The sequence below is a fragment of the Bos indicus genome, chromosome 4 (assembly GCF_029378745.1).
Source record: "Bos indicus isolate NIAB-ARS_2022 breed Sahiwal x Tharparkar chromosome 4, NIAB-ARS_B.indTharparkar_mat_pri_1.0, whole genome shotgun sequence".
Lineage (NCBI taxonomy): Eukaryota > Metazoa > Chordata > Mammalia > Artiodactyla > Bovidae > Bos > Bos indicus.
Genome location: NC_091763.1, coordinates 66,684,834 through 66,699,545, shown reverse-complemented (window position 1 = coordinate 66,699,545; position 14,712 = coordinate 66,684,834). Strand labels below are relative to the sequence as shown.

The following is a 14,712-nucleotide window of genomic DNA, read 5'->3' as shown; positions in this document are numbered from 1 at the left end:
CTGATGTCCTTCAGAATGGACTGGTTGGATCTCCTTGCAGTCCAAGGGATTCTCAAGAGTCTTCTCCAACACCACAGTTCAAAAGCATCAATTCTTCGGTGCTCAGCCTTCTTCACAGTCCAACTCTCACATCCATACATGACCACAGGGAAAACCATAGCCTTGACTAGACGAATCTTTGTTGGCAAAGTAATGTCTCTGCTTTTGAATATGCTATCTAGGTTGGGCACTCATATATACCTGAGATCAAATGGAAAGTACACCGTCCTGTGGTTGTATACAGTGGATGCTCAATAAATGTTCCTTTTCCTCCCTCCTACTAGTCACTGGTCAGGAGTTTACCACTTTTCCAACAATCCCTACTATGTTCCTTCATCCTCTCACTGAAGGTTTGCACCTGGCTCATCAGACACACTCATATTCCAATGTGTAACTAAAATGTGCTTAGAGGATCAGACTGGAGTGATAGAGCCTCTAGATTGAAGCATCAGTTTATAGAGAATACAAAGGACAACTATGGGGATGAAATCAGCAAAATCCAGGCTATGAGAAACTCTATAGGACAAATCTGATTTCTTCAACAAAAACTGCAAGAAAAAAAAGATGAAGAGACAAAGTTACTTAAGAGATGTACCAGCCGATTGCAATGAGTGGGACTTATTTAGACCCTGACTTAAACAATCTGTACAAAAAATTTATGACAGTTAGGGGACATTCCCCAGTGTTCCAGTGGTTAGGACTGTGATTTTAATGCCAAGGGCCCTGGGTTCAAATGCCAGTCAGGGAACTAGGTGCAGCAAGGCAGAAAAAAAAAACAAACAAACACCTATTCTCTTTACTTAAAAAGTAATGCACATGATGTTTAAAATTCTTTTAAGGTTAGAAATAGCTCTGTATGTGTGTGCTCAGTTGTGTCCAATTCTTTGCAACCCCATGGACTATAGCCTGCCAGGCTCCTCTGTCCATGTGCTGGACTAATCAACTTGTAAGTTTTTCAGGGGCTCAGATATCTCTTTGAGTAAGGATAACTGGAGGTAGGGAGGATGGAGAGGGATTTCAGTTTGCCTCGGTATATTAGTGCACTGGGAGAAGAGGAGAGCCCCTGTTTCCCTCTATCTTGCTATATCTCTTTGGACTATGAGCCCTATGAGGGCAAGGACACTTACATAATTCCTTATTTCCCCAGGAACCTAGTACACAGGCTGGCACATGATAAGACCTGGACAAATGTTTGTTGAGCAAATGAAGGGGAAAGGGTATCTATCTATATTTCATCTTCAATGAGAGAAAGAACAGGAAAATCTGATTCTGACATGGTGCTCCCAAGCTGTGGTTCAATCAACGGGATTCACACTGGACCACACATGGAAATGGTCTGAGGAGCAGATTCCTGAACACCCTCTCCTTGGAGATTCTGATTCAGTGGGTCTGAGTTGAATTCAGAGAGTATATTTTTAACAAATGCCCAGATGATTCTGATGCATCAGCTCAGACTGGTGTGGAATATCTATTCTTATAGGTTATTAAACTTCTTTGCTTCTCAAAAGTATGATTCATTTTTTCTGTCTGGCTTTATTTTCTTGGTGGTTGTTTTTTTTTTTTTTTTTTTTGAGTGTAGAAACTTTCAATATATACAAACAAGAAAAGAATACAATAAACCCCTTTAAGGTGTTAACCAGCTTCAAGGGCCAACAACTGTCTGCCACTTTGCTTCTCAGTTTTATTTTTAAGGAAACCATTTAATTTTAATTGAATATTACTGAAATCAGCAACAGCATCAGCAGCAATACTCTTTGCCTTAAAGACCAAGGTGGGTGAAACACATCCCTGGTTAACTTGAGAGAAGTATGACAAAGATGTAGGAGGTTGTGTTTTCTCAGTCTTTGACTTAAAAACTGGGAAATCAGACTAATCACTCTACATGATAATCAGGAAGATTTGTTAGTTGTTATTTAAATGTTTGGGATTCTGCACTACTTTAAAGAAATAAAATAACTCAAATCTTTAAAAATGTCTTTTAAAAAAATGCATTCTTCATTTTAACATAGATGCAAAGTAAATCCTTTAGTAAGGATCATGACTTCTCTGCACTGGATAGAAAGAATTTAAGCCAGAAAAAAAAAACCTAGATATTATTTCAGGCAGCTGAATATTTCTAAATCAGTAGGACCTGCTAAGAAATATCCTTTGGATGCTTTTTCTTTCATGAGTGAAATGATGATTTGCTATTGCATTTCAAAATTACTTCAATTTAGGTGATTAGCAAGAGGAAATGAAGAGTGTCTATTTCGAATTTGTGAAATCAAAATTCCAGGTAATTAACAATGACTCAACTTCACCATAACCCCTGATAATTTAATGGACTACTGCTGGTGCATCACCTCCCAAATACAGCCACTTAGATGATCACAAGAATAAAAAAGCAAAACAAACACGATAAATAACTTACTATCTTGACATATCATAAAAGACTGGCAAATATATAAATACACAAGAACAAGCAGTATCATTCAAATTATGTATATTATATAGGTAGTTGATGCAAAAAGACTGTAATGAAACGCAACAAAAAGTGTAATAATATTCCTGGGCTGTAAAATCACAATTTCTTAACCTATATTCAGGCACTTTCAAATTTCCCACATGAAAATCTGAATTGCAATGAAAATACTTTAAAAAAAGAAAAGGAACAGCTGAAGTAGAAATAACTTATTTTCCCAATATACGGCAGTTAATAAATATGGCCTTTCAATAAGGCAGAGACCCAGGGATTAAGGACAAACACCACAGCTCAGTTATGGCAAATGAATTCATTTTATCTTCTGGCCACATCTGATTTTGCCTCATTTTCAAGATATGCTGACAATGAGAAATATGAATAAAGCAAAATCTTCGACTTAATGAATGATTCAGGTGACAGCCACTAAGGAAACAGAGTTTCCTATAGTCAAATCACTATTCTTCAAATCACTCCAGAATTTCTCTATAATGCAAAGTATTCTAATAGGTTTCCCAACTTTTAAACATCAAAAAAATTTCAGACACCCCACGTAACAGTGATTGTAGTTGGTTGGGAAATATATGCTATGAATTTAATAACATTTTAAATGCATCTGTATGACTTCTCGGGTAGCACAGTCGGTAAAGAATTGGCCTGCAGTGCAAGAGACAGGGGTTCAAGCCCTGGGCTGGGAAGATCCCCTGGGGAGGGAAATGTCAAACCACTCCAGTATTGCTGCCTGGAAAATCCCATGGACAGAGGAGCCTAGCTGGCTACAGTCCATGGGATCCAAGAGTCAGACACAACTTAGGACTAAACCACCTGTATGTACTCACTGGTAATAAAATCCTGATCATCTAAAACAATCTAAAAATAATGCTAAAGATACAATATATATGACTTATGACTTATTCTGTGTCCATTCAATGTTGGGACACACTTGAATTCAAGGCCTACCTTCAAAAACTCTACCATACACAGTGATCTGTTCATCACTCAGGTGTATTTAAAATATGGAACCACTTTATAGAAAATTCAGGCTGCATGAGTATCACTTTTGAAAGAGCTCTTAGGAACTTTAGAGTGAGGGGAAGAGAAAGAATTAGTTGAATGGCATCCATTTCTCATAGATAAAACAACTGATTTTTTTTAATGGGGAAAAAAGTATATAAGCAGCATAAGCAGTATTTGTTTTTCATTCAAGTTAGAAAAATACAGTCTGATCAATTTCAGCCTTGATAAGGAAGATATTTTCCAATATATGGCAGGTTGAAAGGCAGTTTTCTATTTTTTATAATGATACAAAGAAAATAAATGACTTGTATCATGTGAATAGTATACATTAGACCTATATAGTCGGAATAAGAGAATACATTATGGTTTTTTATTAATAAAAAAGAATCAGATAGACTCAGATTCCAAGTGCAGCTCATCCAACCACTAAGTTCTTCATCTATAAAACATGGCCATGATGTCTACCACATACTGTTATGGGGATTAAATGAGATGTTAAACGCAGAGTATCTGGAATAGAAGAACATTCAGGGAAGGTTTCGTCTTAAAGATCAGGGTTCTGGAATGTAATGATTATGGAGATACATGAAAAAGACTGTTTTTTAAATATACAGGTATATGTTTAGCTTCCAAAAGCATTCCCTGTGGGAAAAACTGGGGGCTATTGAACAAGTCACATCTACGTTTCTTGTATTTCCTTCTGTTCTCATTTCTGACATTGCTGCCATTGTGATCACTAATTTGGCAAGGTTGCTACAAATGATGACCTTCCTATTCCCACCATCTGTTTTCCTCACCCAAATAAATAGTCTATTGTCTATTCTGATCTTTTCCCATTAGTATGATTTGTTATGTATGATATGTTAATGCTGTAACTGGGATTTAAATAAACTTCCCATTCACTCTTAAAACAGTGGTATACACTCTGTCCCTATAAAACATATCAGGTATACATTCATTTCCTACAGAAGAAATTTAAATCTTGCTAGTATGAAACCACAGGGTTACTTTATGTCTAGCAAAATGGATTTGAAAACTACTTTGTAGCAACTTCTCTGTCAATCCAGTGGTTAAGATTCCAAGCTCCCAATGCAGAGGCTATGGGTTTGATCCTGGTCTGGGAACTAAGATCCAACTAAGATTCCTCATGCCACTTGGCAGGGCCAAAAAAAAACAAACCACTTTGTAAGTGCCCATTAATGCTAGAGCCACTTGCTGTGTTAAAAACCATCAGGGAATTTATCCCATTTTATTACCAAAAAGGAACCTACATGCATATATATGAACATATTAGTGTGTGTGTGTAAATACATATACATGTGAATGTAAATACCCATTTATGCAAAAATAAATATATACTATAGATAGAAGGAAGGGAGAGAGGAAAGGAGGAAAGTAGGAAGAAAAAAGAAGGATCTAGAAGGATTAATATTAATCCTTAGCGTTGCAAGTGGGACTAAGCATGGGCTATAGAGATAGAAACTTCCCATTTTATCCACTTATGTCATTTTAAATATCTTTATAGCAAGCTCACATTGCTTTATTGGTCTTCCCAGGCAGTGCTAGTGATAAAGAACCTGCCTACCAATGCAGGAGACATAAGAGACTCAGATTTGATCCCTGGGCCTGGGTCAGGAAGATCCCCTGGAGTAGGACATGGCAACCCACTCCAGAATTTTTGCCTGGAGAATCCAATGGACAGAGGAGCCTGGCAGGCTACAGTCCACTGAACTGCAAAGAGTCGGACACGACTGAAGTGACTAGGCATGCATGCATGCATTGCTTTATTGGGTTTTTAATTATTTTTAAAAATCTGATTACTTCAGGGCTCAAGAAAGGACATTTTAAGACATCTCATTTAATTATTTTAGGTCACTAAGCACTGCTAAGTGCAATTTTAAAATACACTAAGGTTTTACTTTGAGAGGAGAAAAAGATATTCATATGAGCCTTTGATCACTGTATGATTTTTTTTAATTTTATATTAGGGTATAGCCAATTAACAAACTGGGATAGTTTCAGATAAATGGCAAAGGGACTCAGTCATACATATACATGTATTCATTCTCCCCCCAAACCTCCTCCCATCCAGGCTGACACATAACATGGAGTAGAGTTCCATGTGCTATACAATAGGTCCTTGTTGGTTATCCATTTTAAATATAGCAGTGATCGCTGTATGACTTTAACTAGGACTTTTAAGAAGTGATATGAATTACTAACATGTACTTTGACCCCCTAAGCATGTACAAGCACTGTGTGCAACCTAAGAGGAAAATGGAGCTAAAATCATTTCCTCAAGGTCTATATCATCTAGAAGAGGCGCTCATGTAAACCACCAAGAGGAGAAGGGCAGTAGCCCAACTTAAGACAATGATCAGCAATGCTCATGGAACCCTTCACGAACACCTAGCTCACTTTAGGGAGGAGATTAAGCACTGGGAGATTCAGGTTAAACACATAACCATTAAAAACAGAAGGAGAAGGGAACGTTAACCATCTCAAGCTCTTTCTGTTACCGAAAAGGCTCAAGCTGGGAGACCTCCAACTTCCTCCCATTCTAGTCACCCACCTGTTTCAGTTCATCACCATTCCACACTGGTGGAGGCCCTAAGGATGCTGGAAGTTTCTGGAGGGAATAGGACAGGTGGGTGTGATTGACACGTACATCACGTGAGTCCTTCCCACTCATCCCATCTCCTCCCCTCCAGTGTCTGTTCAAACTGCTCTCACTATCCACATCCAACTCTATGAACAGTACCATACACTTCAACCAACCTTCACTTTCTGGTAATGACCTAGACCAACACAGCCCAAAAGAAATACAGTGCAAGACAGGTGAACCACATACGTAATTTTATGTTTTCCAAGAGCTGAATTTAAAAAAGTAAAGAGAAATTGATGAAATTACTTTTAACAATGTATTTTGTTTAAATCAAATATATCCAAAATATTAATTCAAAATACAGACATACCTCATTTAATAGTACTTTTACTGCACTTCACAGACAATTGTGTTTTTTACAAACTGTAGATTTGTGGCAATCCTGAGTGCACCAAGACTATAGATAGTGTTTTCCCAACAGCATCTGCTCACTTTCTGTGTCACATTTTGGTAATTCTCACAATATTTCAAGATTTTTCATTATTGTTATATTTGTTATGGTTATCTGTGACCAGCGCTCTTTGATTTAATATAAAGATAACTCACAGAAGGCTCAGATGATGTCAGCATTTTTTAGCAATCAAGTATTTTTAAATTAAGGCATATACATTTTTTAGACATAATGCTATTGTACACTTATTAGACTACATGATAAACCTAAGTTTTATAGGCCCTGGGAAACAAAAAAATTCATGTGACTTGTTTTATTTTGATACTTGCTTTATTGCAGTGGTCTGGAACCCAACTCGCACAATCACCAAGGTATGCCTGCATAATCAACATAAAATCATTAATAAGCTGTATTTGTCCTTGTCATGTGCAGCAATATGGATGAGCCTAGACAGTAATCTGCTTTGTGAAATAAGTTAGAGAAAGGCAGATATTGTATGTTTACACTTACATGAGAATTTTAAAAATAAAACAAATCAGTATAACAAAACAGAAAGAGACTCACAGATACAGAGAACAAGCTAACGGTTATCAGTGGGGAGAGGGAAGGAAGGAGGGACCAGATAGGGATATGGGGGTCAAGAGGCACAAACTACTATGTATTAAAAATAAATTACAAGGATATATTGTATAACACAAGGAACATAACCAATATTTCATAATAACTTAAAATGGAGTCTAATCTACAAAAATATTGAATCACTATGTTGTATACCTAAAACTAATATAATACTATAAATCAACAATACTTTAACAAAAATAACTAATAGACTATTTTAAAATCTTCTTTTCCTATAAATGTTTTAAATCTGGTGTAAATTTTACATTTACAATACATCACAATTCAGACTAACACACAATTGTAATATATCACAATTCAAGTAATCAGTAGCCACAGTGTGGCCTGTGGCTAGTGGCTATTGAACAGCACAAACCTAGACTCTCACGCCAATGAAAATCGTCCCCAACCTTTACAATGATGATTATTGCTGGATAAAGGGATCATGGGTGGTGTTTTAAAAATAACTTTGGCTTACCTGTATCTTTTATTGTCCTCCAACAAACACAGATTGCATGTGTTTATGTATTTTTAAAACTTGTGACTGTAAGTATCTTTAACATATAGGGAGAATTTCAATGAATGAATCTTCACATTCATGCTCTAACGCAAGTTATTGTTTTAATGGCACGTGTGGCCTCGGGCTTCTCAGGTGGTGCAGTGGTCAACAATTTGCCTACCAACACAGGAGAGTGGGGTTTGATCCCTAGGGGTCAGGAAGATCCCCTGGAGAAGGAAATGGCAACCCGCTCCAGTATTCTTGCTTGGGAAACCCCATGGACAGATGAGCCTGGTGGGCAACTATCCATGAACTCACAAAGAGACACGACTGAGTGGCTGAGCAGGTGCACACATGTGGCGTTAGCACTTGTCTCAATTCATACTTAGTTCCTATGTTTCACCACTATAAATTATTCTCCCAGTTGCATGCAGCCCACCCACCTTCTCCTTCTGCAGAGCACTGGGTTGAAGTTACAGTATGCCCAGAAGAAATATTTCCCATACTCTCAACACCTCTGCAAAAATACCATGCACAATTTCTAGTTCTGCTTTAGTAGAACTAGGGTCACTGGTATATGACTCTGAGAACTCAAATTCAAATTAGAGAAAAAGCTGCTGTCTTCAGTGCTGCTTCAAACTTATTTTAAAATAGGTTTGTTATTTACTAATTATTTAAAGTTGGATATATTCAGAAGCTATTATATGCCCCACTTTGGCTTCTTAACAAAAAAAAAGAAGCAACATAAACAATTGATTTTTTAATCAAAGAATGCACTTCTCACCTCAAAGATTTTGACATAATATAAAAACCATAAAATTATGGTTTTGGTGTTTAAATACAGAAACAGTCTAGTCCTTGGAAAATGGGAACATGAGGTGGACACAACTTAAGAAGTTAAATGGACTTAAGTTAGGACACTAAGGTGTGAGCAGTTACTTTAAATACCTATAGATTTTTAAATTTATGTTTGGTTTCATGAAGTGTTTGCCATTCTAACAATGATACGTTTGCCCTTTTCTCCTAGGCTTTGGAAGGTGGCATGTGGAATCCTAAAATGGGGAGTTCTGACACCTGGATTTCAGTTCTCACTGCCAGCTGCCAACCAGCTATATGACCTTGGGAGCAGTCCATTCACCCTGCTGGGTTCAGCCTCACCGGCTATGAAGAGAAGGTTGACAGCACAGCCCTTTCTCAGGCTGCTTCCAGCTTGCCATTCCTGACCTTTGCACTAATCTCTCTCTATCCCATTATCCCAGAAACACTTGCCTTCTCATGCATCTCCTGCTTGCAAAAGGAGAAGATGGCTGGCAGCACAGGAGTGAAATGGGAAAGAAAGGCTGTTTTATTTAAAATCTCAAATGAGTCACTTTTCAAGAATGTATCATTCTCTGGTGCCTGAGTGCTTGGTCATGATGTCAAATCATCACTTCCAATAAAACTTGCTCTAAGAACCTGGTATTTGTTCCATGTACTGTTCTTAGATGATGTTTACACTAGACATTCATCTCTTTTAAGAGCCACTTGTAGGTCCAAAACAACACAGAAGTTATCAAACAGCTATCAGCAGCCAGATAAAAATCACAGTTTTAATCAGGTCTTTGCACCAGCTTTTGATAAATAAGGAAAATTACAGCTTCCCACATTTCCCACATAACCTCCCCAAAACCTTGCAGCACTGTAAAATCTAGCCTGCTCCAAGAATCACGTCCTACCCTTTAGGGCTGGCTGTAGCCATACCCAGGAGAGCTCTCGTTCCGGTAGACCCTCTCCCCACCCCCACCAAAGCTTAAGTCAGGGGGCAGCTGATGTTAACTGTGGTCTGTGCTGATTCCGCCAGGCCTGATTTTTCATGCTGCCATTTTGAATTAATAGAGGTTTCCTCTGCAACGGATGCATCTTCTAATCAGGCCTGGAACACAGTAGGCACCGGGACACACACTCACACACATACACCACCGGGGAGCTAGACATAAGCATAATTCAAGACACTTGCAAGCGAGAATTAAACAGCAAATCCGGAAAGACAGTATTAGTTAACAGAGCCCTACCAAGACAGTGTGGAGCCACAGCAAATGACTGTTTCCTTACATGCGTCTGAGTTTAATGGGCAAATTTAACTCCTAAATCTTAGTTCTCGTCAATTTCTCTAAAGTTCAAGCGTCCCTCCCGCTTTGCGTCCCTCCCACTCGTTTCAGACCTCAGGAGAAATGTCGCCCAATAATCCGCGATCCGACAGACCAGCGAACGGAGGGCGCAAAGGCAAGCTGAAGTGGATAAGCATCTCAGAAATACGAGTGCCTTTGATCACTAAGTGCCCCAGAGCCACCGCGTTAACTTGCCCACACATCCCCCGTCCCCAAGAACCTCGCTGGGTGTGGCTTGAGGGTGGGGTGGGGTGTTGTGACAAGTCCTTCGGCCCGGATAGACTCCAGCAATAGCTGACACGTTTGCCCTTAGCGGGATGGTAGTCCTCTGGTCACGATTCGGCGACCACAGACCGGTGTAAGCGGGGCAGAGCCGGGCCCAGGGCAGCGGGCCGGCCCGGCAGCCATGTTCGCGCGAACCCGCCGGTACGGCAGGTGCGTTACCTACCGAGAAGGTGCCAGGCTCGCTCGGCCACCAGTGATGCGCCAGTGCGAGCCGGAATCCCCCGGAGCGAGGGGGTGGCGAGGGCGGGGGTGGCACGGGGTACACACCCCAGCGGGCCAGCAACTGGGATAGCAGGCAACGGAAACACAGGAAAAGCGGCCTGGGCGAGCGAGAAGAGTTAAAAAGAAGTTGCGGGGGCGGGGGTGAGGGGCGGTGGAGGAGGATGTGGGGGAGGATGAGGTTGGGGTGTGGAGGGCAGGGGCAGGTTCCAACCAGGCTGCAGTGCTCGCGCCCTGGGGTGGGGCATCCCTCTCCTGCGCCCTCGCAATCTGCAGCCCAAATCACCTTCTCCCACCCCCAACCCCGGACTGAGGCCCCCCCTGTCTAGTGATCCCCTAGAGACCCCCAGCCAGCATCCGCGGGATTCTGCCCCAGGTAGCGCCACCCGCGGGTCTGGAGAGGCAGCCGGAGGCGACCAGAGGCACAGGGGGGACAGGGATGGCGGATCAGGGTGAAACCCGCCGGGGGAAGCGGCTGCAGACGCCCTGCGCTCACGGGGGTGCCCTGCACGGCTCACCTGGGGGGCGGCGGGCTCCGGGCTCTGGGCTCTGCTCTGCGGTGCCGATGCGCGGCCGGCGAGCGTGCGCGTGCTGCGGCTGCGGCGATTACAGTGGCGACGTCGGGGGCTGCAGCTGCAGCGTCGCAGGCGGCCGTCGGGCGCTTCCCCCTCCCCAGACTCCCGAAGCTCCCGGCCACCGCCCCCAGCTAACAGCTGGCCGGGCTCACGTGACCGCGGGGCCCACCCTCCCTGCCGCCGCCGCCGCCGCCGCCGCCTTCTTCCTCACACCCTGGCCCCCGGCCGGGCCGCGCCGCACCCACGCTAGGCCTTATTCCGGAGAGCGCCTGGGAGCAGAAGGGACGGCTTAGAGGGCGAGTCTCACCGAGGAAAGTGGCTTTCCCTTTGCTCGATCTTTATTTCTTGATCACAGCCGGGCTTGCGTCTCTCTCCCTCTCAAGCGAGACCTCGGGCTTTAAGGAGTCAGACCCCACTTTCTCTGGCGCCTCTCCGGGATTCCTCCGTTTCGGTTGCTACGTGCGGGCCTCTGTGCCTAAGCGAGATTTCTCCGCGGAGAAACGTGTCCAATACTTTGTCGACTCATATGTCCAAGCCGACTCCCTCCCTGGGTTTAAAGGTACGGTTCTGCGCCATGTTGATAAGCCAGACCGTGTCCCATACTTAAAGACAGTGAAGCCCAAAGAGGTTAAGCAACTCGTCCAAGGTCACGTAGCAGGTAGCGAAGCCAAGATCCCAAACCTAGGTTAATAAATCTATAGACAGGTACCGAGTGTGTTGATGCTGGCGTCAAGGTCATTGGTCAGGACATGACGATCCATCCATCTGTTACTAGAACAGACTCTACCTTTTATAAACTAATAAGAAAAGACTATGTTATGGCTGATTCATGTTGATGTATGGCAGAAACCAACACAATATTGTAAAGCAATTATCCTTCAATTAAAAATAAATAAAATTTTAAAAATTCATTGAAAGAAAAGATCATCTCAAAAGATATGAAGAGATGGTTCACAGAAAAACAAACCGCAATACCCCTCAGGCACATGAAAAAAATATTCAAGCTCCCTTAACTGTAAAGCAAATACAGATATAAAGTAGCGTTTTCCACGTGTCAGAGTAGCAAAAATCAAAGTTTTATAACTTCCATAGAGGATAACTTGGCAATGCCTCCCCAAATTACAAATATGTACATAGTCTTTGACCTAAAGATTCCATTTCCGAAATTTATCCTACAGGTGTACCAACACAAGTGTGAAATAATACGAGTACAAGATTATCCATTGCTACATCCTTTATGCTAGCAAAGATTGCCAAGACTATGCCCATCAATAGAGAACTCTTCAAATATATAACTGCATATGCACAATGGAATGCTATCCAGCTATTTAAAAAATGAATACTGATCTATGTACTGATACGAAAGATTTCCAATCTATAGTAAGGGTGGGGTAGCCATGTGAAGAACACTGTGTAAATGTGTTACCAGTTGTGGGGGGAAATATGCCTGTACTCATTTGAAAACACACAGGCTATCTTTGGAAGGATACCTAAGAAACTGTAATAGTAGATGTTACCGGGGAGAACTGGGTTACTGAATGCAGGAGAGGGAAGAAGACTTTTTTTTTTTTTTTTTTTTAACATCTTTGAATGTTAAGCCTGTGGTTGTGGTTTGCCAGGAGTGAAAGAATAGTGGGAGAGGGCTGGGGTAATCAAGGCAGATACTGCAGAATAGAGCAGTGGTCATAGAATCCTGGAGCACAAAGCGACCTGATTATGCGTTTAATCCAACCATGGAAACTGTCTTTTTAACTTTTATCTTTATAATATAGTAGATTTTGTTTTTGTTTAGATAGAGTATAATTGGATCTTCATTCAGTCAGATGACTTCCCTGGTGCTTCACATGGTAAAGCATCCATGTTCCATCCCTGGGTCAGGAAATTCCCTGGAGAAAGAAATGGCAACCACTCCAGTACTCTTGCCTAGAAAATCCCATGGACTGGTGTCCATCAGGTCGAAAAGAGTCGGACACGACTGAGCGACTTCACTTTCACTTTCAATCAGACACTCTTTGCCTTTTAATTGGAGCTCTTAGATCAGAGGCTCTTAAACCTGGGAACATTTGGCAATGTCTGGAGACATTTTTGTTGTCAGGATGGCAGAAGTGAAGGAGGTCTCTACTGGCACCTAGCACATAGAGGCCAAGGATGCTATTAAATATCCCAAAATACAAAATACAGGTCTCCACAACTAAGAACTGTGTTGTGCTGTGCTAAGTCTTTTCAAGTCATGTTGGACTCTTTGGGACCCCATGGACTGTAGCCTGCCAGGCTCCCCTCTCCGTGGGATTCTCTTGGCAAGAATACTGGAGTGGGTTGCCATTTCCTCCTCCAGGGGATCTTCCCCACCCAGGGATCAAACTTGAATCTCTTATGTCTCCTGCTTTGGCAGGTGGGTTCTTCACCACTAGCACCACCTGGGAAGCCCCAGCTAAGAATTTTCCAGCCCTAAATGTTGGTAGCATCAGGGTTGAGAAACTCAGGTGTGCTGCTGCTGCTACTGCTAAGTGGCTTCAGTCGTGTCCGACTCTGGCTACCCCATAGACTGCAGCATACCAGGCTTCCCCGTCCCTGGGATTCTCCAGGCAAGAACACTGGAGTGGGTTGCCATTGACCATTTCTATTTAATGTAATTATCAATATGATAGGTTTTCAATGCAACATCTTGCTGCTGCTGCTGCTGCGTCGCTTCAGTCGTGTCTGATTCTGTGCAACCCCATAGACAGCAGCCCACCAGGTTCCCCCATCACTGGGATTCTCCAGGCAAGAACACTGGAGTGGGTTGCCATTTCCTTCTCCAATGCATGAAAGTGAAAAGTGAAAGTGAAGTCACTCAGTCATGTCAGACTCTTAACGATTCTGTGGACTGAAGCCTGCCAGGCTCCTCCGTCCACGGAATTTTCCAGGCAAAAGAGTACTGGAGTAGGGTGCCATTGCCTTCTCCGAACATCTTGCTACTTCTATTTATTCTGTTCTTTTTTGTTTGCTTTTTGCTCTTTCCTTTGAAGAATTGTTTTCATATTCCATTTTACAACCATTATTGTAAATAATGAGAAAAACAAAGTTCAGTTCAGTTGCTCAGTCATGTCTGATTCTTTGTGATCCCATGGACTGACAGGGGAGCCTGGTGTGCTGAAGTCCATGGGGTTGAAAAAAAAAATTATTAGCCATACTGGTTATTTTTTTTTAATTTTCCTAGAATTTACAATATGCATCTTAAACTTATCACTGTCTACCTTCAACTAGTACAATTTCAGACATAATGCAGAACACTTTCAACTATATACCCATCATCCACCCCATTTTTCCTGCTACCGCTGTCATTTGTTTAAATGCAGTTTATATGATAATGAGCTCTTTCAAGTTTTGTCTGAAAATGTCATCACTTTACTTTCATTTTTGAAACTTTTTTTGGGAAACATAATTTTTGGTTGAGAGCTTCGTGTTTTTCAGCACTTTAAAGGTACCATTCTATTGTCATAAATAGTCTATTGTCAAACAAGACTTGCAAAGTTTCTGAAGGAAAGTCTGTTTGATTGTATTTCTCCCTCTGTACATAATATGTCCTTTTTTTCTCCTATGGTGGATTTTAAGAGTTTTTTCTTTGACACAGGTTTTGAGCAATATGGTTATAATGTACCTTGGTCTGTTTTTTTGTTTGTTTGTTTTTCCTATGTTTATCCCATTGGGGCTTACTGAGCTTCTTGGATCTATACATTTATAGTTTTCATCAATTAGGAAACATTTTGGCTGTTATATCTTTAAATATTTTACCCATTGTACCCTGTCCTTCCCAAAT

The 14,712-nt window shown here is 41.5% G+C and overlaps 1 protein-coding gene across 3 annotated transcripts in view; it reads right to left on the bottom strand.

The window, feature by feature from the left end:
• SCRN1 (secernin 1) overlaps positions 1-11,484 on the bottom strand; it is a 66,289-nt gene extending 54,805 nt beyond the window's left edge. The window contains exon 1 of one of the 3 annotated variants that reach the window (XM_019958827.2): positions 11,221-11,484. The gene's annotated coding sequence lies outside the window, so the exon portion shown is untranslated. Of the gene's footprint in view, positions 1-10,282; positions 10,431-10,856; positions 11,038-11,220 lie in introns of those variants that run through there. The other 2 variants (XM_019958826.2, XM_070787275.1) reach the window with 2 other exon arrangements.
• Positions 11,485-14,712: the final 3,228 nt, after the last annotated feature.